Raw genomic sequence first — 26249 nt, 5'->3', positions numbered from 1 at the left:
ATCTAACTGGTTTCTAATATGTAAAAAATTTTAATATTTAATTTCTTATTTTGAAAAAAAGAAAATTTACAATTTCATCCTAGATATGAATTCTGAAAGCATATTAGATATTATACACCAAAATCCCAGAAAAATATGCTGAGATTTATGTTAATTATTGTCATTAGTTATATGTTGATATATGTTACTATTATACTAGATCATTAAACACTTAGTTTTTGTACTCCAGCCTGGAAAAATTTAAATTCTTGTTTATATCAGTGAACAACTATATAAAATTATCTATATATGACTTCATATTATGTTTAGATTAAGAAAATAATTTTAAAAAATAATCAACTCAACACTAAAGTCACTCATAGTTTGTGCTTGATCTGATGTTCTTTCAATAGCTATATTGGATAAGGAAAACTTACTAAAACATAATTCACTGATAATACAGATATTGCAGAAAATGAATATACAAAATTTTGTAATTGGAGCACTTAAAAATAAACTTCTATTTATTGAATTCCTAGAATACAAACTCAGCTGTAGTTAGTTCTATTACACATCTACAGTCCAACTATAAAGTTCTAGAAGCTTGGCTTTCATAGTGCAAGAATTCCTTAAGACACCAATGCAACATGTTTTTCTATAACTTAGACTGTTGCAGTGATTTTACAGTAATGACCATAGTAAGATTAAATCATTCACTATGGCTCTCTCTACTTACTAACACAGCAATCTTGTTTCCCAAAACATCTAGATGAGAATATAAAATTTAAAACTCACACAAAAGTGTTTTGGATGTATAACATCTGGATATTATGAAACATCTGGACATTTCAAAGTGTCATAGCTTTCAAAATTAGATTGTGTGGTAGCAAAAATATTTTTGTGCAAAACTTGAATTGTAATGCTTTTGTGTAAACAATATTTCATGAAAGGATTTTATTTTACTTTTGATTAAATAGATCGTGAAGCATTATAAACCCTGAAACTGCTAATGATACGGTAAAATTTAGAAAAATACGTATAAAATTGTATATGCAAAACATGGTCAGAAATATTTTTAAGGTGCAAAGCTGTCTTTGTTTAATCACTGGTCTATACTGTATTCTAAGAAGCTGAATAGACATTTTACTTTTTGAGAAAGGTCTCAAATAGCCCAAGTCCTGCCTCAAATTACACATTTAGCAAAGGACTATCCAAAAAAAATTCATTTTCTGCCTCTACCTCCAAGTTCCTGGAATGAGAGTCTTATATCAATGTAGAGGTGTTCTTTCAGAGATCCTGCCATGCCTGCTTGTCCTGGTTGGCTCTGTTTGTCATATTTGTCCTTTATCATATAATGATATAATGTGAAATTCTCATGAAATGTCAACTGGATATCAAAGCTATTTAATCCTCTATCTTATGTGATTTGAGGAAAATAAACTTTTCCAATGTTAAAATTAAATGTTTTCCTCTGATCTTTTTGAATGATATGTTTAAAATACAATTTAATAACACTATCTCTGTAATTTGAAATAATTAAATTGTCTGAATAATCAAGGAATCTCTTTATACATTGTTTTCCTTAAACCAAATAATGACGGGAAACTACTTTTATAGACATATCACCCACAATGAGGTTCTTTGTTATCAGACTATACTAACTTATTAAATTAAATGATTAATGACAATTTTCACAATATATGACTTTGCAAAAGTTGATCTGTAGTTTCAATACATGTCTAAAACATTTTATCAGACCAAGGAAATATTATTACACAAAATCTAAATAATAATTTTGTTCTCCTGTAAATGAATACTATATTATCACTGCACACTATGAATAAATACTGTTTTGTCAGCTGAAATTCATTTTGTGTCTCCAGAAGATACCAGTCAGTTCAAACAAATTAGTAACTCTCATCTAGTTGTTATGACTGATAAACTCACCAAAAGAATGGCAAGTAATTTATGAGGCTTGATGGAAGCCTATTGTGAAAGGAGAAACATGAAGACTACCTGCGAGACAATCTAATGTCAGTGAATTTCTGGGTGGAGGTCCAACAGGTTCCTTGAACAATAAGTTTGTGAATACAAGTGTGTGTGTGAGTGTGTGTGTGTGTGTGTGTGTGTGTGTGCATAAAACTATTTCTTTGGGGGGATGTCTTATGCACCTTTTGTTCTCAAATAATGGTGGGGTGTTTCTACGGCATCTCTAGTCTGTTTTAGCTCCAGAAAAATGACATAGAGATCTGGTATTTTTATTAACAAGTTGCATACACTTAATTGTCTAGGTTCTGATCTATTCTAAACAAACTATGATGTTACTTGCCATCTAGTCTTGCCCTGGTTTAGCTCTGGTTCATGTATGTCCTGTTGGCTGTTCTCTCATCGTGACTTGTGGTCCTTTTATCTCTTCTCTCTCTCTCTCTCTCTCTCTCTCTCTCTCTCTCTCTCTCTCTCTCTCTCTCTTTCCTTGAGTATTGAAAGTCCCACCCTATTTTTTCTGCCTAGCTAATTGACTGATCATCTCTTTCATTAGCTAATCAAAGGTGATGGAAAACAATTTTTACAAAACTCTGAGACTAGTGATTCCCGGCCATGCTATCCTCTGGATGTCGGACCCCGAGGGGCTGCGATGCCCTGGCTGAGACTTTTTGTGTGTTGCTACTAAGTAACATTCTGCAGTTTTTCTACGATCAAAATATCCTGATGCAGGCATGGTGCCCCAGGAAGGGAATTTAACTTAACATCCCATTGCCCCCTAGTTGAGTTCCTGTTTGTGTTTTTTCCTTCCTTGGCTTGGAGTATATTTTGAACCTGCTCAGTAAAAGCTTTGGCATTCTCTCATAATGAATGACCTGAGTCTGTGTCTTTCTTTAATCCCCCAGGCCTACACCCAAGCTTGGTACTGTGACAGTGCTGAGCTGTCAAATGGAGATCCCACCGAGATTGAGAAAGTGCAGAGAACCTGATGGAATCATTTCTGAAAGAAGCTGGCGAGCCTGTGCAGTGAGTGGAATATATTAGAGAAGGTGTGTGGGATCAAACTGAAAGTAGTGCTATGTGAGTGTGAGTTTTGACTGTATGAGGATTGTGAGTTCCTTCCTGTGAGTTTTGGCACAGGATGATGCAACTAAGAAATCCTTGTATGAGGCAGAGAATAGCTCCAGCTCTGAAGACGAGAAAAAAAAAATCTTTAGAAAAGGAAATAGCTTCTTTAAAGGAAAAACTGAAGAAATGTAAGGTCCAAAAGGGAGTGGATTGGAAAAGGGAGTGACCACCTAGTAAAACCCTTTTGTGGATTCTACAAAGGCCATTGCTCTTCCAGCATATGATGAATGCTCACTGAGCAATTGTTGGTAGAGGAGCCCATCCCTAAGCAGTGATGTATTTCTAAAGCAGGTTCCAATTATGCTTATCCTGTAATGGAAGTCCCTCACCTTAATGACCCTGGGCAAATGCTTAGGCAGCTTGTATCTTTCTCTTTTAAGGAATTAAAAAGACTTAAAAAAGCAGTGTCCTCCTATAGGGCCTTGGCACCCTTTACTTTTGCAATTTTTGAGTCATACAGCACCTTTAATTTAACACCAGGAGATTGGCAACAACTATGCAGCAAGAAGTTGAGTGGAGGGGACTATTTACTGTGGAGGGGAGAATATCAGGAGCAATGCATTACCTTGGCAACATTAAATGAACAGGCAGGGCAGCCCCAGAAAAATCTGGAAATCCTAACTGGATCAGGACAGTATGCTGCTCTCCATCAGCAGATTCATTATGATCCTGCTATTTATGCCCAAATTGCCACTGCAGCCATTAGAGCCTAGAAAGCTTTGCATCATAAGGCAGCTGGAGATCAACTACCTAAGGTGATCTAAGGAGTCTCTGAGCCCTTCCAAGATTTTGTGAATAGACTACTCCAATTAGCAGAAAAAATGTTTGGGGACACTGATACCACCATGCCTGTAGTAAAACAATTAGCCTTTGAAAATGCTAATAAATGGTGCAAGGAAGCCATTAGACCACATAGATCAAAAAACTTAAATGATTACATTAGAGTTTGCAAGGAAATTGATGGAAATTTTGTTATGGGACAAGTGCTCACAGCTGCCATGCGAAAAAGGATCTAGCAAGAATAAAACTTGCTTTGGATGTGGCCAAGCTGGACATTTTAAGAGTGATTGTCCAGGGAACAAGGGGATTATAGGTCCTGGTCTATGCTTTCGATGCTGCAAAGGCCATCATTGGGGTAATAAATGCAGGTCAAAATCAGATGTTGATGGCCGCCCTCTCCCCACTCTAGGAAATTGGCAGCAGGGCCCACTCTGGGGCCCACATACCAAAGTGTACGGAGCCATGAATACCACAATTACCCCTACTCCAGTTCTGTTTGTTCCTCAAGCCAACTCCTTTATGTCAAAGACCTTGTCAGAGGTACCCCAGGAAGTACAGGATTGGACCTCCACTCCTCCACCAGAGCAGTGTTGACACCTCAAATGGGTCCTCAAATATTAGGTACTGGAGTGTATGGTTCCATCCCTTCAGGAAGTGTAGGCCTTCTTCTAGGATGCAGCAGTGCCTTGTTGAAGGGAATTGGGGTCCTTATGGGAGTGATAGACTCAGATTACACTGGAAAAATTAAAATTACAGTTACTGTGGATAGGGCAGCTGTAGTTATTCCCCAGGGAGATAGAATTGTTCAGCTAGTTCTCTTGCTGCAGTTACTCACTAAACATGCTACAATTAAGAATACTAGAGGTGATGAAAGATTTGGATCCACAAAGACTGCTGACTTCTGGGTTTCTACCCTTGAAGACTGCCCTAACCTTACCCTTTGGGTTGTTGGAAAGACTATGCAAGGAATTCTAGATATTGGTGCAGATACTACTGTGATATCTAAAACATCTTGGCCTAGTAGCTGGCCCCTAGCTAGGTCCTCTTCCACCTTACAAGGAGTGGGGACATCTGCTGCATCTCTCAAGAGCAGTAAGATCTTAAAATGATGAGATGAGGAAGGACATGAAGGATGGTTTCAACCATTTGTCTTGGAATATCTCCCCATTAATTTATGGGGTCGAGATGTACTTAACAACATGGGAGCTGTTCTCACAACCCAACCTGTTGAGGGTATGATGAAAAAGCAAAGATATAGTCCTGGGAAAGGATTAGGGAAATATTTATAAGAGAGACCCCATGATGTGGCCGAAGGATGTCAGATGGTCAGACACCATAAAGACAAAACTGGAATAGGAAATTTATATTAAGGGTCACTGTGAAGCCTCTTAAACCTATCAATCACATGGAAGTCCAATAAGCCCATGTGGATTGAACAGTGGCCCTTATCCAAGGAAAAATTGGAGGCAACTCATTTATTGGTACAAGAACAACTTTTGGGCAGATGTTGTCCCGTATACATCTCCTTAGAATACTCCTATATTTGTTGTTAAGAAAAAAAATCAGGAAAATGGAGATTATTAGAAGACTTAAAAGAAATTAATAAAACTATGATGCCAATGGGGGCTACTCAACTTGGATTGCCTACACCAGTTGCTATTCCAAAAAATTGGCATGTATTGGTGATAGATTTGAAGGATTGTTTCTTTACCATACCCTCGCATCCTCACGATTGCAAATGCTTTGCATTCAATATTCCCTCATTTTAAGGAACCTTCCCATAGATATTATTGGGTACTGCTGCCTCAAGAGATGGCTAATAGTCCCACCATGTGTCAAGTCTACATGTCAACCGATCTTCAGCCATAAAGGAGAAGATATTCAAACATGTATATAATCCATTTGATGGATGATATTCTACTTGGAGCAAGGGAAGAAAAAGAGCTTTATGAGGCCTATGCCAAACTGCAACATTATTTGCAAGCCGTTGAGTTGATTATTGCCTCCAAAAAGGTTCAAAAGAATTTTTCATATCAATATTTAGGACATGAATTATTGCAAAAGGGGATTTGTCCTCAGTAGTTACAGATTAGAACAGATACTCTGAGAAGTTTAAATGATTATCAAACATTGACAGAAGACATAAATTTATTGAGGCCTTTCTTACAATTAAGCACAGGAGAGTTAAAACCTCTCTTTGATATACTTAAGGGAGATGTATAACTTACTTCTCCCAGACAATTAAAGAGGCTAGGGAATGTTTGAAAATGATACAGGAAGATCTTGAACAAGCTCATTTAAATTATGTAGACTCTTCAAGGAAACTGTTATCTGTGGTTTTTGCATCAAAACATTCCCCAACATGTGCCTTTTGGCAGGAGTGCCCTATTTTATGGGTTTATTTGCTAGCTTCAGTCTCCAAGATTGTTTTATCTTACCCACAGGCAGTAGTTTCCTTGTTTAAAGCCCAAAAAGTAAGCCTACAGTCATTTGGTAAAGAAACAGACATGTTAATTACTCCTTATAATAAGGATCAGATCCAAATTTTATCTCAAAATTGTATTGATTGGGCTTTGTTTGTTTGTACCATTAATAACCAATTTGATAATCATTATCCAAATAATCAGTTTTTTAAGTTCCACCCAGTGGTTTTTCCAAAAATTATTTCCAATCAGCTCTTAAATCAGGCTCTTCTAATATTTACTAATGGATCCTCCAATAGTAGGGCTGCAGTTGTTTCCCAAGGTAGAGTTGAGACCTTACACATGACCCATTGCTCTGCACAATTAGCAGAGATAAAGGCCATACAATTGGCACTTTGTTCCCAAATGAAGCTTGCAACAATTGCAACATATATATATATATATATATATATATATATATATATATATATATGTGTGTGTGTGTGTGTGTGTGTGTGTGTGTGTGTGTGTGTATGTGTATGTGTATATGTATATGTATAGTGTATATATTTCTCAAATTATGAAACCCTTGGCACCTGTGTCTTCAATTTGCCATTGCCTATTGCAGGTGCAAGCTCTTTTATGGCAGTGAACTTTGCCTGTGTTTGTGGGTTATATTCGGGGACATTCATTGTTGCCAGGCCCCTTGGCCCAAGGTAATAGTGAGGCTAATTTTCACACCAAACAAATTTTGCTTGCCTTAAATTTAGCAACTAATTATGATAAGGCTGTTGCTATGCATAATAAATTTCATCTTAATGCAAATTTCCATGAAATTTTATTGTGACATTACCAGAGAACAGGCTGTTCAAATCATTACTCACTGCCCTCACTGTGCTCAGTTTATTTCCTTCCCTAATTTGGGAGTGATTCACCCCCTAAGGTCTTACACCCAATGATATTTGGCAAATGGATGTTACACATATTCTCTCATTTGGGAAATTACACTTTGTTCATGTTACCATTGATACCTTTTCTGATATGATTTTTGCCTTGGCTCATGTCAGGCCATGGACATGAGTCCAATCTCTATTGAACCTGCACCCTTCAGTCATGTACACAGGTGGGCGTGATAAACAGGCCCCAGGCCCTAGAGAGATTTACATACATAATAAGGTACCTGAAGGCCAGTGGGTGGAGCCAATTAAGCATTCCTCCCCAGCCCCTCCCCCCTCTTCCCCTCCCTATTTAACTCAGGTCTGCCCTGGGTTTTAGGGGGTGTGCATCCAGATCCAGCCACCATCCATCATGCCAATAACCTGGTTTTGGAAACCCAAGGACTTCCTCATGTGTTGGGGTTGTCCATGAGGAACTGTGGAGAGGCCTTTAGTGAGCAGCTGGGCCTAACTTCCAGCTGGAGGAACCCAGCCAACTACCCACATCCTGGCGTGAGGAACCCTCTGGTTGCCCAGCCATTTTTTACCTACAGGCTCACAGTGGGGAAAAAAATAAAAGATGTTAAGAAGCATCACCTGCAGACATTTGCCCATTTTGGAGTTCCCTGCCAAACAAAGACTGATAATGGCCCAGCCTATGGTAGTGTGTCCTTTAATAAATTTTGTAATGAATATAATATTACCTATAACACTGGGGTTCCTTGTAATCCACAAGGCCAGGCTATAGTGGAAAGAGCACATTTAACTTTAAAAACTTATCTTGAAAAAAAAAAGGGGGGGGGAGTTTACTTCACCTCATGCAAGATTTTCTATTATTTTATATATTTTAAATTTTCTATTCGTGTATAAAGATACATTGTCTGCAGAAGACAGACATTGGAAAAGAGGCCAGAAGGCAATGGGCTTAGTGAAATGGAAAGAATTGTCATTAGGTGTATGAAAGGCCCTGACCCAGTGTTATTCAGGGTGAGAGGTTCTGTTTATGTTTTTTCTAAAGATGCTGAAAGTCCTGTTTGGATTCCTGAGCGATGTGTGTCAAGATGAGACTATGGAGCCTTACCCATGGGGAGATCTACTGGAGACTTATGAAGAATCCCCCAGTACTGATGTCAATGGGGATAAGTAACTCAATCTGGTTGGTCATAGTTTCCACCAACAAGACTACTGGAAAAGCTGCAGCTAATTTTGAGAAATCAACAATTTCTTAATGTTACTCAACAGTTATCTATTTATATTCAGGAGATTAATGATACTTGTATACAGCTTCTTTATGGAGAGAAGTTTTTAGCAGGACTCAAGCTGGCCAGAAGGCTCCTTAAAGGGTGGGCTAGAGGTCCTTGTCTTTGGGTGTTCTAGCCTTTGGGGCAGCCACAACAGGATTGATATTTCTTGGCCGCTTTTAAAGACAGCAGATCCAGTGGCAGGAAATTATTAAACAGGTGTTCGTGTTGCTGGCAAAAGAGAACCCTTCTGTCAAGGTTTGGCTCAGCCTTTACAGAGAATAGTCAATGATGGGCAACTCCTTTGCAGTCCTTACCTACCTAAGACAGGAGCCCTGAGACTGGCAGGGATTCCCAATGACGGGTAATTAGTATTGATGGAAGGTGACCAAAGATAGATGCTATTCACCTGTAAAATAAAAACAGGGAACCTGTAGGACCCCGAAGGGCTGCCATGCCCTGGCTGAGATTTTTCATGTGCTGCTGTCCACTAAGTAACATTCTGTGGCTTTTCTAGATTAAAATATCCTTATGTAGGTATGGTGCCCAGGAAGGGAATTTATACTTGACATCCTATTGCTCCCCAGTTGAGTTCCTATTTGTGTTTTTTTTTTCCTTTCCTGGCTTATATATATTGAACCTGCTAAGAAAAAGCTTTGGCATTCTCTCATAACAAATGACCTGAGTCTGTGTCTTTCTTTAATCACTCAGGCCTAAGTCTGAGCTCGGTACCATGGCAGCGCTGTGTTGGGGGCCGACTTTTAGCAGAAAGTGGCTATCAGCTTTGCTGCCATCTTGAGCCATATACCCTGACATGTGACTTGGATTACAATAGCCTACAACAGCTGAGCACACTCCGATAATCTTGGTTTAGATACCTTGAGATTAAAGGTGTGTGAGATTAAAGGTGTGTGACTTAAGAGTGTAATTTAAGAGTATGACTTAGAAGTATAGAGATCAGAGTTAGAGACAAGACCTAAGGGCATGATTAAAGGTGTAACTTAGAGATGTGGCTTAGAAGTGAGACATATAAAAGGCTAGAGGCAGACAGAGAAAGCAACAGATTACTTGACATTAGGTAGAAGACACTTGGCTCTAAAGAGGACCAGACACAGCAGAGAGAAGACAGGTAGCAGGCACTTGAAAGAGAACTTGGAAGAAGTAACTTGGAACTTGGAGGGACTAGGAGCTAGGGACTAGGCACTAGGAACTCAAGACTTAGGACTTAGACTGAAGAATAAACGGGATTGAATTACACTCTGTCTGTTCTGCATTCTTCGAGTTCTTCCTCACTCTCGCTCTTGCTGAACCCTGACCCGAGGACTGGGGCGGCAGCTTGGGCCAGGGTACAGTGGCTGCCAAACTAGGGGCAGCCGAGGCCTCAACATTTTGCTTGGGCCGCGACATTTTTGGCCGCCCCAACGTGGGGCTAGTGTGGACCCCAATATCACTGGAGCTGTCACATGACCAGATATCTGAGCATAGAAATCAGCATCTAAATACATATATGTACACAAACACACACATTGGGCAAAACGGAGTAAGTGATGAAGCAGAAACTGGAAGAGAATAGAACTAGAGATTTTAGAGCCACAATACACACACACACACACACACACACACACACAAACACACAACACATACACTACATGTTGAGGAGATATATATACAAAATAATTATTATACCCAAATTATCCTAACTGAAATCAAATGAAAATACAGATTATCTGAAAAGTCCAATATTATTTTTCCAAAAGTCAGCATCTTTTCTGTATTTTCAGGGAAATCTACCAGATAGCTTCTCAGGAAAAAAAATTCAAGGTAGAAGGAACTATTAAAGCAAAGAAATTGGGTACAAGAATCACAATTTTTACAAGTAGAAAATGTAACAAGCAGAGAAAAGACTACATGTGTTTTCCATGGCCAATAAAGAGCTGCATTATAGATATTATGTAGTGGAAGATGATATGCACAGTAGTTTATAATATTCTTTAGGGATTTTTGATTACAAAAGTGAAGATTGAACAAATCTGAAAATTATATACAAATAAGTATCAATGGTGGAACACTGAACTTTATCACTGAATTATCTGAATCAAACAGGAGGAATAAATGATTATCTAAAGAAAACCATAAATAACTTGGTCTCTGTTAATATCCAGGGTTTTGATGTAAAGTATGTATTTTCCTTTGTGACATTTTAAAGGCATAATTATAAGGTACAATGATTAATTAAAACTGCATAGAAAGAAGACTGGGAAATCCAAGTAGGATTTCTCATTTATTAAATATTGATGACTGAAAAACAACAGAATGATATGAACCCACATACTTCCAGTAGTGCAGATGCTATTTATACAGTCAATAAATACAGGAAGACAAGTTGATTTGGAGATTAAGCATCAGGCTGTATGTTGATCTATTAAGCTGGAAAGTCTAAAATTTTATCCTGGTTAATATTGTTGAGAGATATCCGGATGTATGAAACAGAAGATGAGTTTGAGAAATTCATACAGATGAGAAAGTCAATTTTACAAAACTTGTAGTAGAGATTCTTTGGACTAGTTGGAGGTTCTAAGGATAATATTTTCAGTGAGAACAAGGAGATAAAGACAAATGACTTGTCTTACATATTTTATGAAGAGGGAAAAACTTCAAGTGCGAAAGTATTTGATAAAGATACATTTTGTGAAATTCTAAAAGAATAATTTAAGAAAGGAAGGAAGGAAGGATCATTTGCAAGAAAAAGGTAAATGAGGTTATTCCAGATATTAACAGCAGGGGGAGTTTAGGAGAAGTATTTAACGTAGTTGCAACAATGTGATGATTCAGTTCAACTGGATTAGTGATGATGGCAGAAACAGTTTTGTGGACTGACAATATTAGATACAAACTGTTTTCAAAGTAGCTAGACTGTCTCATGTGCAGGCATTAAAATATATTCTAGGTATCTGTAGCAAAAGGAAACTAAGTGCAAGCAAGTAACCAGTAATCACTACAAAACCAAAGAAGGGTGACATGTTAATTTTTGTCATAAAGTTCATAATCATTATTAACTAGAATAGAAATAAGTAATAAGTAAAATACTAAAGCAATGAAATTATCTAACATGTAATTAATTAATTTTCTAATGCACTATTTATTGTATAATGTATTAGCCAATATTTCCCAAACCAAACTAAAATTATAATGCCACACCTTTGAGTTTTGTTGTTATAGAATAGTTTACTAGGCTGACACATACATACATAAACACATATAGGAAGAAAAAAAGAAGAGAGAAAAAAGATAGATAGATGTATATGGAGAGACAGGGAAATGTGGAATAGAAATAGCATGCTCCAGGAATTTCTTTCATTCAATATCATCTATGTGGTTATAATGTTATAGTCTCACATTGATTTAAAATTAGGTTTTCTTCCCTTTTTTCTATGTTTTTGTTTTCTTTTAAGAATTTCATACATCTAATTACATGTTATACTCAAGGCATCATCTTTAGGGATGTGATGTCATTTTTTGAAATGGTGATATTAAATTTAGTCACTTAAATTTGCAATGTCTGGTTCACTCCCGTATCATGAAAGAGTAAACTTTCTTTTTGAAATGCATTTTTAAACTGGAAGTGATTATTCGAAATTACGTAAGTATTTTTTTCCACTAAGTTTTACTCAAATGCTAGCAGTCAATTACACTCACTATTACATGAAATGATTTTTTTTGTTAAATTTATTTATTTCCTGCATGTTTCTTAGTTTATATATCAATTTAGGATAATTTTGATCTACTCCATAACATACAAACAATCTTGGTGTTGAGAAGACTGGAGAAAATAAACATTGACTTTGCTGCAAAATTCTATTTACCTTATATAAAGTTCATAATATAATTTACCCTAATTTTAGAAAAACCATAGTTACAAACATGAAAAGTATTTTAATGGATAACTTTTATTTACTAACAATGCTTTAATGACCCATACATTGATGAGAAAATAAACCAAAAAGGAAAACCAAAAGTTTTCAAAAGAAAATAAGAAAGGAAACTAGTAAAACACAAGAAGAGTTTTAGTATCTATCTGAGAGAATTACCTCCAGAGAGTGAGGTAAGGAAAATCAATTTATTTAAAAAAAATGCTTAAAAGTAAGAAAAGATGCATGTGCCAAAGCATTTAGTACCAACATTAAGCTAAAAGACAAAAAAACAAAACAAAACAAAACAAAAAAAAAACAAAAAAACAAAAAACAAAACTGTTCCCCTATATATTTTGCTAGATTATCAAAATATTTACTATTATCTCCATGGCTATATTTTTAATGGCAAAATAGCAATGAATAGTCCAATTTTGATCACATCCCTGTACCAATAGCTTGTTTACAAACACTACTGTTGCTTATAACAACGAGTGCTTTTGTCATTTCTTAGACATGAGAGATTGCAAATGAAGGCCCAGAGGATAATACAGCAAATCTGTAAAGTTAGTTGTACTTAAACAACTTGAAAATGTAACTGGAATTTTACTAGAAGTATTAAATATCATGACCTCCGACAGATTCATTGGTTGTGCTGTGCTGAATAATATCTGCAGGATATTTTTGTGTTTCACCATATGTTGGAAAGGAAGTTTTCCTCAACAACCTGACCTAAGTAAATATTGTCAAGACAGACATCAGCCTGTAAATAATTGAAAGAGAAAAGAGGGTCTCAATTGTTAAAAAGACAGCTTTATGACCACACTGTTGAACTGTTCCCCTTGCTTTTTCTCACATCAAATAAATTAGAAACCTGCTTCCAACTTCATATTTTTCTTGTCCTCACTGATATCATAAGCACATAAGTAAAGTTCGCTATTACTCTGTTCACCACTTGCTACTAACACTACCATGGTATATACTGAAATGTTGTAAAAAATAAGTCACATTTTATCTGTCTCAAGTAAATGCAATTAATTAAAATTATTGAATATTTGGCTATACAATGTCATATACCTTGATCTCAGAGAGTTCTACGCCAGAAATTGTACATGTTCTGAAAGTTATTTTAAAATATGAAAAAACATACAAATGTGATTAATTTGTTGAAAAAAATAGAGACAGTAAAGATACAGTCATTGTTTTATATCTGGAAATAAGTTAAAACTCAAGGAGAAGGGCTTCTATGATTTGAATGTTGAAAGATGAAGAGAATTTTAGAAAACAAAAGAGGAATCTGAAGGAACTGTAAATAATATTCCACATAATGAAAAATTGAGTACTGAGGCAAAGAAATTATATATTGTCTTAAATAGAAAAGTATTGTGTTTTAATATTTATCTGTTAGGAGCTGCATGAGCGTGACAACATTCGCCATTACAAGATGGCGCGGGCATCCTGTGCTCCCACAAGTAAACAACTAACTACACAGGTGCAAAAGGCAAAAAGCACGCCAAAGTCACTGCCCATCCCGGGGCGTATTATGGGTAATGAGTGAACAGCCAATCAGAAGTGAACACGCCACTCTAGGGTACATGTAGCAGTGCCTTTTCCGGGCTTGGGGTCTTTCCGCTTCTGCTGATACAAGAATAAAACCTCGCTGTGGTAACCACAGGCGTGTCTCTTTCGTGGGCAAAGGGGACAAGGAGGGGCTCGGAACGTTTATTGACATCTAAAAGAGCCTTCACACATGCACTAACACTTGTTTGAAATCCAGATTCTGTCCCAACTTTATCTGTTGCTATCAGAACATCATAGAGAACTGCAGCTAACTTCCAAATATGTCTCTGAAAATATTCATAACCCGCCTTCCAAATGAAGACTGTTATTTCCAATATTGGATTGATTTCTAGACCAGTATATGACTGAGTTCAGATAACTAGTCATCTTTAAGAAAAGCTAAAAATGGTTTTGTTTCTTCTACAGTATTTATTGTAAATTGCATTGACTGTATACTTTCTAATTGTGTTAGTGTGTTGAAACCTGGCATGTCTGTTATGGGGTCTATCAGCCAGCTTTTGTCTTACTACCCTGAGTATTAGAAAACCTTGATTCTGTGAAAAAAGCTTGAAAGTGCTGGAAGAAGTGAATTAGGCTTTAAGCAGAAGCAAGAGGGTAGTGGGCTTGATTATTGCTGGTATATCAGCTTCAATTACATTAATTGCTAGCACCACTACTTCTGCAATAGCTTTGACAAAAGAAGTTAAGACAGCTACTTTTGTTAATCATCCAGTAAAAATCTGTTACTAATGTGTTCAGTGTACAAGAAGATTTATTTAAGTGTTTGAAACAATGGATTAATGCTCTATATGCTATTCAAATTATCGGAAGGAGGTTCAGGGTTTAAGAGTTAGGAGCCATCTCAAGTGTCATGACAAATATCATTGGAGTGGTGTTACTTCTAAAAGTTACAATGATATTCATTATAATTAGAAAAAAGTTTAAAGATACCTGCAGGTTATTTGGCATAATTCTAACACATCTCTGGATGTTTTAACTTTGCATAATGATATTACAAATTTAAAGAATGCTGCTCTGTTGAACTTTGATGCTGCAGATAATGCAGATAAAATTACCCATAGCTTGAGGTCAGTATTTCCATTTTGGTCAATCCTCAGGAGTGGCATATATAGCTTGATCAGGCTAGCCCCTTTTGTCCTGGGATTACTTTTATTCCTGCCCATCATGTTAAAGCTTATCTCTAACTGCACCAACAGGTAGGTGACCAAAGTACATGACTTGAAACTGAAAATGGACTCCCAGAGAGAGATATTAATTTAACAGGCTGGCAAGCCAAGAATGGGTAAGTCTTCTCAACCTAAGACAGAAGTGTATTGCTTTTGATAATGCATATTCCATGACTGGTAAGGAAGGAATACTTGTCAGAACAACCTAAGGCAGACTCAGTCTGATTTATGAAATAAAAAAAGTGGAAGATGTGGAGAGCTTTGGGGGCTGACTAGCAGGAATCTGACATTGGCCAAGGACAAGAAAATGGGCTGCAGGCAGGAATTTGACATTAGGCTAGAACAAAGAAGTAACTTTAGACAGGAATCTAAATCTTACCCTAGAACAAAGAAGTAGGCTTTGGGCATGAAAATGACTTTGGGCTAAGACAGGGAAGTAGGCTCAGATATTTTGGTCATCCTGGTAAACCCTTAGAAATAGTGATCACAGGAGTGATGACAGGAATCTGTTCATTGTCCTGCATGTTCTTTGACTATCTCGGTTTATTGTCTTTCTTGTTCCTTGAGTATTTGCATCTATTGTATTGCTAGTTCCTCAACCTAAAACTGACCTTAATACTTGCATGTAATTTAAATGGTATAAAAGCAAAAAAAGAAGGAGGGATGGAATAGGAGATTAATGGAGTGGGGGACAATGGGAAATTGGGATAATATCTGAAATGTAAATAAATAAAATATCCAATTTAAAAAAGATTGATTGACATTAATACATAAAATCTAATCTCATTGCCAAGTTTTGTAAAGAGATATAAGACAAAGCATACAGTATTTAAGGAGTAGACAGCTTCTACAGTTGTGATACGCTTATTTCTAGGTCATACTTGGAGTATTAAATTTCATTAAAGTAGACATGTATGTATATGTGTGTGTATGCATGTATGTATTATTAACCTAATACAAAAATAAGATTTGCTTGTGTGACAAATGAGATAGTGTTTCACAAGTGACAATAATTGGATCTGTAATGCTGTTTTGAAGAATATATGGTACATCTGTATGCAATAACAAAACTTATTTACATATATTAAATTTATTTTTTTCCCAAAGATCTTGAATTGATTAGATTGTGTAAATAATGGTGGGATAACATATAGATTTAACCAGGAAAGGAGATAAACTAATGCAAAGATCTTGGTGGTCTTTTGCATCACAATGCATTATCAATGCCAGATAATTTAAAGATATATAAAAATTCCTTCATATTAAAATGGCATCACATTGAATGTATTACGTTTGATCTAAGGTAAAGTTTTGAATCTGGTCTCAGAGAACATTAAACTCTTCACTCTGTGAACCACTCCATAAATTACAAAGACATGATTTGTGGAAGCATGGTGCAGTCAAGTGCAGGTGGTCCCTTTCACTTGCTAGTCTAGTCCAGTGTCATTCTGACACACCTCAAACCAAAGGATGGCAATTAAGTTGTTCTGGATGGTAGTACAGAGTGAGCATGAGTGTGGAGAGCTGTCAGAGGGTATGATTACTCCCCACGATGCCTGTCCTGGGCATGACACACAGGCTGTGCACCATTTCTCTTGTTTCTCAGGCTTACATAGCCTGTCATTTTTACTTCAGAAAAGTCTTTTTACAGGACTATTGCTGCATGCTAATTAACCTCTTTCTCTCACTGCCTACTCTAATTCTCACCTAGTTACCTGTGAAACTCTCTCACTCTATTCATGTTCTCCTTAGATTCAGTGTCTGCTTCTAATCCACACCCTACTCTTCCTGTTTCCATCTTTTTCTTTCATCTTTTTAAAATCTTTTTTCCCAGAACCCTCTTACAATCACTATCCTTTTCATTTTTGTCCTCCCCTCTTTTGCTTCCACTCCTTATTCACCTTCAAGATGAATGATGCTCCTTTGAAAAATAATCATTTAAGAAATATTTATAATATATTTCTTCAATAATGAGCCTAGACATAATTTCCAAAATGATTTAATGAACACATGTTTCAATAGAGTTTAGAAATCCCTTGTGGCTAATTTTTACTGTGTCCACCCATGTACCAAAGAACATGCAGTGTAAATAGTGACCACATCACATAGAAACATGTTTACATTTACATTCTTATCATCTTCTAATAATTCTTGATCTTAAAATAAACACCATGCCTTCACAATATCCCTTAGAGTTGTTCTGTTAACATCTCTAGAAATGGTTCAAATTTAGAAAGCAAAGGACATGCCAGGGTTTTTTTGTTTTTTTTGTTTTTTTTTTTTTTTTTTTTTTTTTTTTGAGTGGGGCCAGTGTATGATAACAGAACACTTATAGACAATGGAAGCATTGTATATCTGCTTGTTACATGGCACAGTGAATCAAGAAAGAGACTTCTGTCAAAAAAAAGTGCTATGACATATTCCATAAAGCCAACCAGCAGTGCTCTATGTCCTCTGCCTTGGCTCCACCTCCTCAAAGTTCTACTACATCACCAATCTGAGTATTGCCTAATAGCAAGGTTTTAATGACATGACCCTGTGGAGCAGAGAGAAAATTCACATTAATATGATAATAGTCATTGCTCAGACCACATCTGTATTTAGAAGTTTTCTATGTGAATTTTGCACCTGCTCATCACATGAGATTCATTCTGATTTTTCAGATTCCAGAAACACATTCTAAATTAGCTCATTCTTACTCTCTGTTTCTGTCCTGTAATGAGGTCTTAACATTGCATTTCTCATCTTTTCAAAAGGAGGACTAACTCTTTTCTGGTTAAGCACAAATGATTAAATCCAACCACCGTAGCTCATGTTTTTATGCTTCAATGTTCTACAAGACATGTAGAATATATTTTCAAATTTTACCGTTATTTTTCATTCTATAACTACAACTATCCCTCAAGTACTATAATATGATCTGCCTTTGCTGTTGTTAATATTGTACATTAATTGACATATTTTCAGTACTTAGAACTATACTAGCATTTTAGTCATTGTTGGATGATAGAATAAAATACGTTCTTTAACACAAAACAGAAATCAAGTTATTCAAAATATTTATTTAAATGTATATTTTATAAAGAAATGTAAGATTGAATTAATCTTACAGAATTTGCAAAGTTGCAATTTCATCATGTGTTTTTATTCTTTTATTATAATTTAAAAATTTTATCTTCAACTAAGACATAAGAAATATTTTATATAGTGGTAAATACTATTTTTACTGCCTAACCTATAAGTTGAACAGAAAACGCTCTAAGTTTCCTCTCCAGTGATTTTCCCTTATACAGGATGTATATTAAACCATAAGGTCAAGTACACACTTCATGTTCTTATATATAAGTATTTTCATCTACTATAATTACTTGCACAAACACTTGTTGTATCCTTATTCATTTCTGCCAAAGATATGCAAGAGAATCCATTGTATGTAAAGACTGTTGTAGTTATCTTCTCTTTGTTGTGTTTTAACAGTAAAAAGAGCACAATAAAAGGATTTGGAATATGTCACAGAATCAAACAGAAAAGCAGAAAAAAGTAGGAAGCAAAACACATGCCTAAGAAGGTAAGAGCCATGGTTAATAAGCCTTGTGAGAACCATCTGTTTAGAACAATGTACCAAATCTGGCACTATCATACAACCAGACTGGAAAGTCCAACCTGCAAGGAAGGATGGGAAATTGCATATTTCTACTGCTTTTACTTCTACCCACATACCAAGATTTTTATATTTTTATCGTCCTTATTTTTGTATAACTAGTTACTGAATATATATATATATATATATATATATATATATGTGTGTGTGTATATATACACACATATACACACATATATACGTATATACATGTATATATACATATATACATATATATATGTATATATACACATATATGTATATATATACATATATATGTATACATATACATATATATGTATATATATGTGTGTATATATATATTTTTTCAGGATGGGCTTGTAATTTCTCTGAGTAGACATATTCTCATATGGTAAAGAAGAATTAGTTCAGAAAGATAATATATCAAGAGACAAATTCTACTCCCCAGTAAGACTCAAACTATATATATATTCAAATTATGGAATATAGGATAGCATTTACATATTAGAAATCCACTTGCATAGGAATTTAAACACATATAATTAAGAATATTGTGTTTCTGATTATAATGACACTGACAGGTTTAATTCTGAGTTATGAAAGGTTTCATCTTTTCTAGCAACGCAAATTCTAAGATTGTATTCTCTGAGAATCACTGAAACGCTGATTCTTTACTTTTGTTGTTGTCTTTTGACACAAATAACGAGTGTTTTCCAAAGTAAACCTAGTTTGCTGACACAACTTTTGATATACCTTATTTTACTGTAATATCACTAGGATAGTTCTGGTACTATTTTTAAATTCTCTGTAATATTAACTTAGATTTGTATTCATTTTAAAAGCATCCCATAACCACCACAATTCTATCAACTCACACACACTATTCCATGCACAGTAAGTATTGCAAGTTGCTTCACTGTAACTCCTACATAGTGACATTTGGGCTTTCTATATGAAACATCTCCATTCTTACAGCTTGCAGATATTATTGCCTGGCTCATTATATTTTTATCCACACCACTTCAAAATGATTCTGACAGTTAATGTGGTGAATTATAAATACTAATAATATAACTAGTTCAAAAGTAAAACCAAACATCAGTTAGAATGGCTTGAGTCTATATTTGTTACATATTAGTAAGAAAATAAGTTTTCAAAAATGAGAAGAAAGAAACTCTTAGTAAAATTAACAGACAAGAGAAGGTTTCTATGGGCAGTTGATTATTTAAAAGATTCCATTACTTAGTTAAATTTTATTGCTCTTACATTTTAGGTATGTGTATGATTGATTGACTTTAGTGGTGTATGGAATTGAACTGAGAAATGACCTCACACATGCTGGTCAAGAGCTTTACCTCTGACATATATTTCTAGGCTATTGTATGTTTGAAGTAAGCTGAAATATCAGGTGAAAATATTCAATGAAAATAATTCACTTGCAATTATCTGCCAGTGACTTTATGCTTGGAATTATTTTGCTATTGATCTATTATGTGTTGTACTCAGAAAGGAAGTTTGCCATGAGACAGTACATCATGCTGGCTATTGATCTGCTGTGATGTACCGCCCTATGCACTCAGAGTGCTCACTTAGGAAGAGTACATTTCTACCCTCACAGCCACTTTTGTGCTAAATTCCTAAAGCTTCATGAATCTCATAACAACCTCCGCTGTCAATGAACATATATTATAGCTTCACAGCTATGGTTCTTGATGGAATTTCCAGAAGCTGCATTTCAGAAATACAGCTAGTACACAAAACATAAGCACCGAAAGGCTGAGATTGAAGTTTAAGAACCGTAAATGTGGTAGGCTATTTATTTTCTTTAATGTGCTCATACCATGCTTGATCATCTCTTGGAAAATAAAATTAGTCTGCACTTTGACTGACACCCATGCATGTCCAGAGCTTAACCATACTGCATTTTACATTTCAATAAATATTTTTGCTGAAAAAAAGAATGTGGTTTCTAATACATGCTTATTTTATTTATTGGTTATTTTATTTATATACAGTTCAAATCTTTCCCTGCCACAAACTCCTTTTCCTATTCTCCATACTCACTGCTTCTATGAGGTTGCTCCCCCACACACCAACAAACATACTCCCACCTCTTCACCCTACCATTTACCTACAGTGGGGCATCAAGCCCCCCAAAAGTGTTTCCCCTCCCATTGATTCCAGAAAGGCCATCTTTTGCTACATATGCAGCTGAAGCCCTGGGTACCTCCATGTGTACACTTTGGTTGATGGTTTAGTCCTTGGGAGCCCAGGGGGTATGGTTGGTTGTTATTGTTCTTCCTATGGGGTTGGACACCCCTTTAGTCCTTTTCTTAACTCTTCCATTGCAATCCCCATACTCAGTCTGATGTTTGGCTACAAGCATCCTCATCTGTATTGGTCAAACTCTGGCATAGCCTCTCAGGAGACAGCTATGTCAGGCTCCTGTCACCTAGCATTTCTTGGCATTAGCAATAGTGTCTGGGTTTGGTGGCTGCATATAAGATAAATCCCCAGGTGAGACAGTTTCTGGATGGCCTTTCCTTCAATCTCTGCTCCACTCTTTGTCCCTGTATTTCTTTAGACTGGAGAAATTCTGGAATAACATTTTGGAGATGGGTGAGAGGCCCCATTCCTTAACCATGGGCCACGAGTAACCTCTGTATATGGTTTCTACAGGTTTTCTCTTCCCTTTGTTGGGTGTTTTACCTAATTTGTTAGGCACCAATAAATCTGTTCTTATCTCTATTGAATCCTGGGAGCCTCTTGCTTACCTGGCATCTGAGACTTTCTGGTGGCTATCCCCAGCTCCCCATTCCCCATTGCTACACATCTCCATTCATTTTCCTAACCCTATATATGTCATCCTTTCTCTTCCCATACCTGATCCTTTCCCCCCTTTTTCCTCTCCTTCTAAATTCTCTTTCTTTGTCTACCTACAATGATTAGATAACTTAATATAATAGTCATGTTTTGTCTTATTGAATAAGACTATCAAGTGTATTTCGCAGAAAAGTTATTTTCCTCCAATTAAATCTTAAAATGTGAGTAAATTTGTATTAAGAATATTTAAAAATATTTACCACATGTTTACAAGAAATAATATCCTTTATTCTCAACTGTGATGTACATGTCATTGTACTAAAATAATATTTTGGTACAAATATTTTAAATCATTCTACTTATTATTAATAATAAAAATGCCAACTTCTATAGGCACCAATAAATCTGTTCTTATCCACATTCTCATTTTATTACCTCTATAAACAGATTAATTTGCCAAACATATATGCTATCTTTTTCTCATCTAGGAATATGTACTTTGAAGTCTAGAGAGAATATTACACCACAGGTCCCAGTCTTTGACCTTGGAGACTGCTTTAGTCCAAGGTTAAGAAAACAAAAAATTGCATGGACAAAACAGCCTTCTCTATCCAATCACTTTTTCATTTAGAAAACTCTTAACAACCTGTCCTTTTATTTTGTCAAGAAAATATATCTTTTCATTCTGTAAAGAGTAGGGAAATTTTATTATGTACATCTTTTTTAGGTTGTTATTCTGTAAATTGTATTTTAGAATATAGTTGTGTAGAGGGAAGTTTGCAATGTAACCTGTAAGATAGAATAGCAAATGGTATTATTAACTAGATAAAGGCTTATGTTCAGTCTAGGGTAGTTATGAGAACTCAATTGTTAAAGTACTTGCAAAATATGAGGACCAATTTTTACCACTGAAGTCATATTAACAAAAAAACAAAACAAACAAACAAAACAAAACATAAAGAATGTATATAGGTAGGGATAATACCCCAGAAAGTCAAGTACTTGCTGCATAAGCATGAGGGTGCCTGTTTGGATCTAGATCTCATGCAAAAGCTTGGAGTGGATTTACAAGTCTGTAACTCCAAAAGTGAGATGCAGAGACAGGTAGATCCTTGGCTTTCAGGCAAGCAACTGTGGGAGAAGGTTCTTTGGTAGAGTCCTGTTTCAAAAAATAAAGTAAACAAATAATTTACAAAGTCTGTGTCAAAAACCTCTAGGTATGCTCATCTGCTCATATGCATGCAACTCTATCTATCTATCTATCTATCTATCTATCTATCTATCTATCTATCTATCATCTATCTGCCAACCCTTCTGTGATCAATCTATCTATCTATCTATCTATCTATCTATCTATCTATCTATCTATCTATCTATCGTCTATCTTTTCTCTTTCACACATACAAAGCCACAATGATTGTCTGTGCTTCTAATCTCAGCACTAGCAAAGTAAAGTCAGGGAGATTACTAAGGCTCAGTGACTAACACAGGTAGGCAAATAGAACAATTCCAGACCAATGACTAGACCGTGTCTCAACAAACACAAATGGATGGTTACATGGGGAACTACACAGAAGTTTGACCATTACCTTTCCTAACAGACAGGTACACCCATGTGCCTGCTCTCAGATATATGTCCACACATGCATTTGCATAATTTTATCTACCTGAAATGTTTGAAAAGCATCTATTTATGCAAAAATATGAGAGCTCTACACTACATGTCCTTGGATGAGGAAGATAATATAATGAAATTCCTTAACTATGGGTATTTTATAGAAGCAGGTAAACTCAGATTGAAAATACATTTTTTTGTTGGCTAATTTATATCCATGATGTTTAAATAATATGTTGTATTATGTACTCTAAATTAAATCACTCACTGCTTCTTAGAAAAATCTCACTAGATTCACTTTCTCTGTTCCCCTAGACCTGATTATTCAATATCATCCCTGGCACTGTAACAAAATAACAGCTGCAGCTTCACTTTCCTATTGCCCACATCTCCCATGGATTTCACCTACCATCTCCTCCCAACCTGCTGTCCAGCACCCAACAATGTATAACTATATGAATGTTTAAAAAACTATTCATTTGCTTTGGAACTTTCTACACTTTCACTTCTGTCTGAATTTTATCAAAAAAAAAAAAAAACACACACACACACACACACACACACTAAATTGTGGTAAAACTTGTCTTCTCTAGAAACTTAATGTCTTCAGGCTTTAAGATTATTAAACATAAATTAATGACTAGGAAAACACTAGAAAGGGGGATGGCAGTGATGAAAGCCAGGAAGCAACTGAATGTAACCTACTAAAACTGGAGCCATTGACAAAAATCTAGAATACTATGACCAGAGACTATTTTTCCCAGTGAAGAATACACCAATTTGCAATATAATACCTATGACCAGCCCTGAAAACATATATACAGGCTGCATTGTACAGGCTAAGTACTTTGTATTTATGTAGCATGTGTGTGTGTGTGTGTGTGTGTGTGTGTGTGTGTGTGTGTACAATTAATGGAAACATAGGAACCATATGTTTGAAGGAGAAAGCAGAGAGACACAGGAAGATTTAGAACAGTGCTTAGAACAGTGAGTGCAACCTGTGTGTTGTGACTCCTTTGTGGGTTCAATGACCCTTTCACAAGGGTTAACTAAGGCCACCAGAAAACACAGATATTAACAGTACAACTCATATCAGTAGCAAAATAACACTTATGAAGTAGCAATTAAGATAATTTTGTTGTTGGGTGTCTCCATAGCATGGGGAACTGTATTAAAGGTTCTCAGCATTAGAAATGTAGAGGACCACTGGTTTAGAGCAAGAAAAGGAAACAAGAAAATGATGTATTATACTCCAATCTCAGAAATAAAAGAAATGATTTAAAATGGTATTAAAAGACCACTTAAAGGATTAAGTCAGGAGTTCCAGTGCCTAAGTATCAACAGGCAAATCATTGTATAAAATTTTGTAAATTTGACAAGCAAAGATCCTCCTGTAGAAGGAGCTAAGGTGGGAGGAGTAAGGAGAGGAAGAGGAGGAGTAAGGAGAGGAGGAGAAGGAAGAGGAGGAGCTGGGAAAGCAGAAATGTAGGAGCAATGGAGAGCCATGCAGGTATAGAGAGCAGTTGTGGGTAACAACTTTTACTTAGGTTAGCTAATTGAGAAACAACTCTCTTTGTATGGGCATATTGTTATTGAGCATTACCAAACATATAAAGCCTTTGATTAATCTTTAAGCATAAGAGTCTCTTTTTATTACTGGGCCCGCATGGATGGCGGGATGGTCTGGTCAATGCCCAGCCTTGTAGAGACAGGTGGAACATTCACAGAGCCATCTCTCATGTTGGTTTCTCTTTGGTGGCAAGGTTGGTGTTTCTGGCTGGCCATTTCTAGCTGCGGTGTGCATGTGGCCTCTGGCCTCAGAACTTGGTAGCTAAGCTAGGTAGAGCTGCTGTAGCTTAGATAGTTGGCTTGACCAGCGGCCATTTTAAATAACTACTTCCACACTTCCTCAAGTCTTAGAAAAAGGATATGACAAAAGCACACTGTATGAGAATCTCAAAGCCAACTAAATTAACCACAGAGGAGAACAATTCACAAGGTTTTAGTACTTTGTAACTTGCAATTAGCCAGATATTTCACTAGTAACTAGTGATCTTCCTCATCCTTTTTCTGTTCCTCTTTCATCTTATTCTTGATGTTACTGGTTACTGAACACAGGGCCAAATGTGTCTCAAGCAATCACTTTGCTAATAAGATATAGCTGTCTGCCAGACTTATCCAAGCTCTTGGTAAACTGCCCCAACTGGCCCTGCAGTGATCTAGAATGCAAGAAAGGTTGAATTTGTAATCTTCCTACTTCAGTTTCTCAAGTCACTGGCATTACAGGTCAGACTTGGGCACACCTCATGTAATTCTCATGTGTAATTCTCATGCTTTCTGAATGACATTGTCCATCTGGAGAGGTACACTGTGTGCTACCAACAACTCTTCAAGTTGACTGTCTGACAAGGAAAGCTTATTTCTAGAATTTTTCCAGGTTAATCTACTTTAGTTTTACCACCTTTTGGCATGAGCTTCTCTCAGAGACAGGGTTAGAGCTTCCCTTTTCTTAAACAAGATATAAGTAGAATCACATGCTTATTTTAAAAGCGTTCATGCAGAATGCCACAGAATGCATTTATACTAAGTTCTCAAAGTCTGGGGAATTATGAATGTCTAATAGGGTTAGATTCATAATCTTCATTGATGGTGGATGGGATCTGAGTGTCTACATTGTGATGGTTCTACCAGACCCCCATGATATTGCCTGCCTAAAAGGACATATTTATGTATAATTATATTGTTTCAAATATAATGTCAAAATTTTAACCTTCCTTGCCTTGTCTTTAAATTCGATTCAGTTTTTGCCACGAGTCCAATTTGTAGTTATATCAGTTTTCACGACACATTCAAAAAATAAGTGTTTTCACTTTTCTAAATATTGACTGCAGTTTGCTTTTGCTGATTTTCCTCCTCAGATCTCCATCTTTACTTGCTTTTGCTTGTCAGAACAAGCAAGATATCAAGACAACTAATTGTGAACAAGAAAGTCCATTGTAGCTTTCATTTTCTCTGTGCCATGGACATGATGCTTTTAAACAGTAACATGTTTACACTGCAATGACACATGGATAATATTCTATTTT

This window comes from Arvicanthis niloticus, chromosome 7, assembly GCF_011762505.2.
Source record: "Arvicanthis niloticus isolate mArvNil1 chromosome 7, mArvNil1.pat.X, whole genome shotgun sequence".
Classification (NCBI taxonomy): Eukaryota; Metazoa; Chordata; class Mammalia; order Rodentia; family Muridae; genus Arvicanthis; species Arvicanthis niloticus.
Note: the sequence above shows the minus strand (reverse complement) of the source record.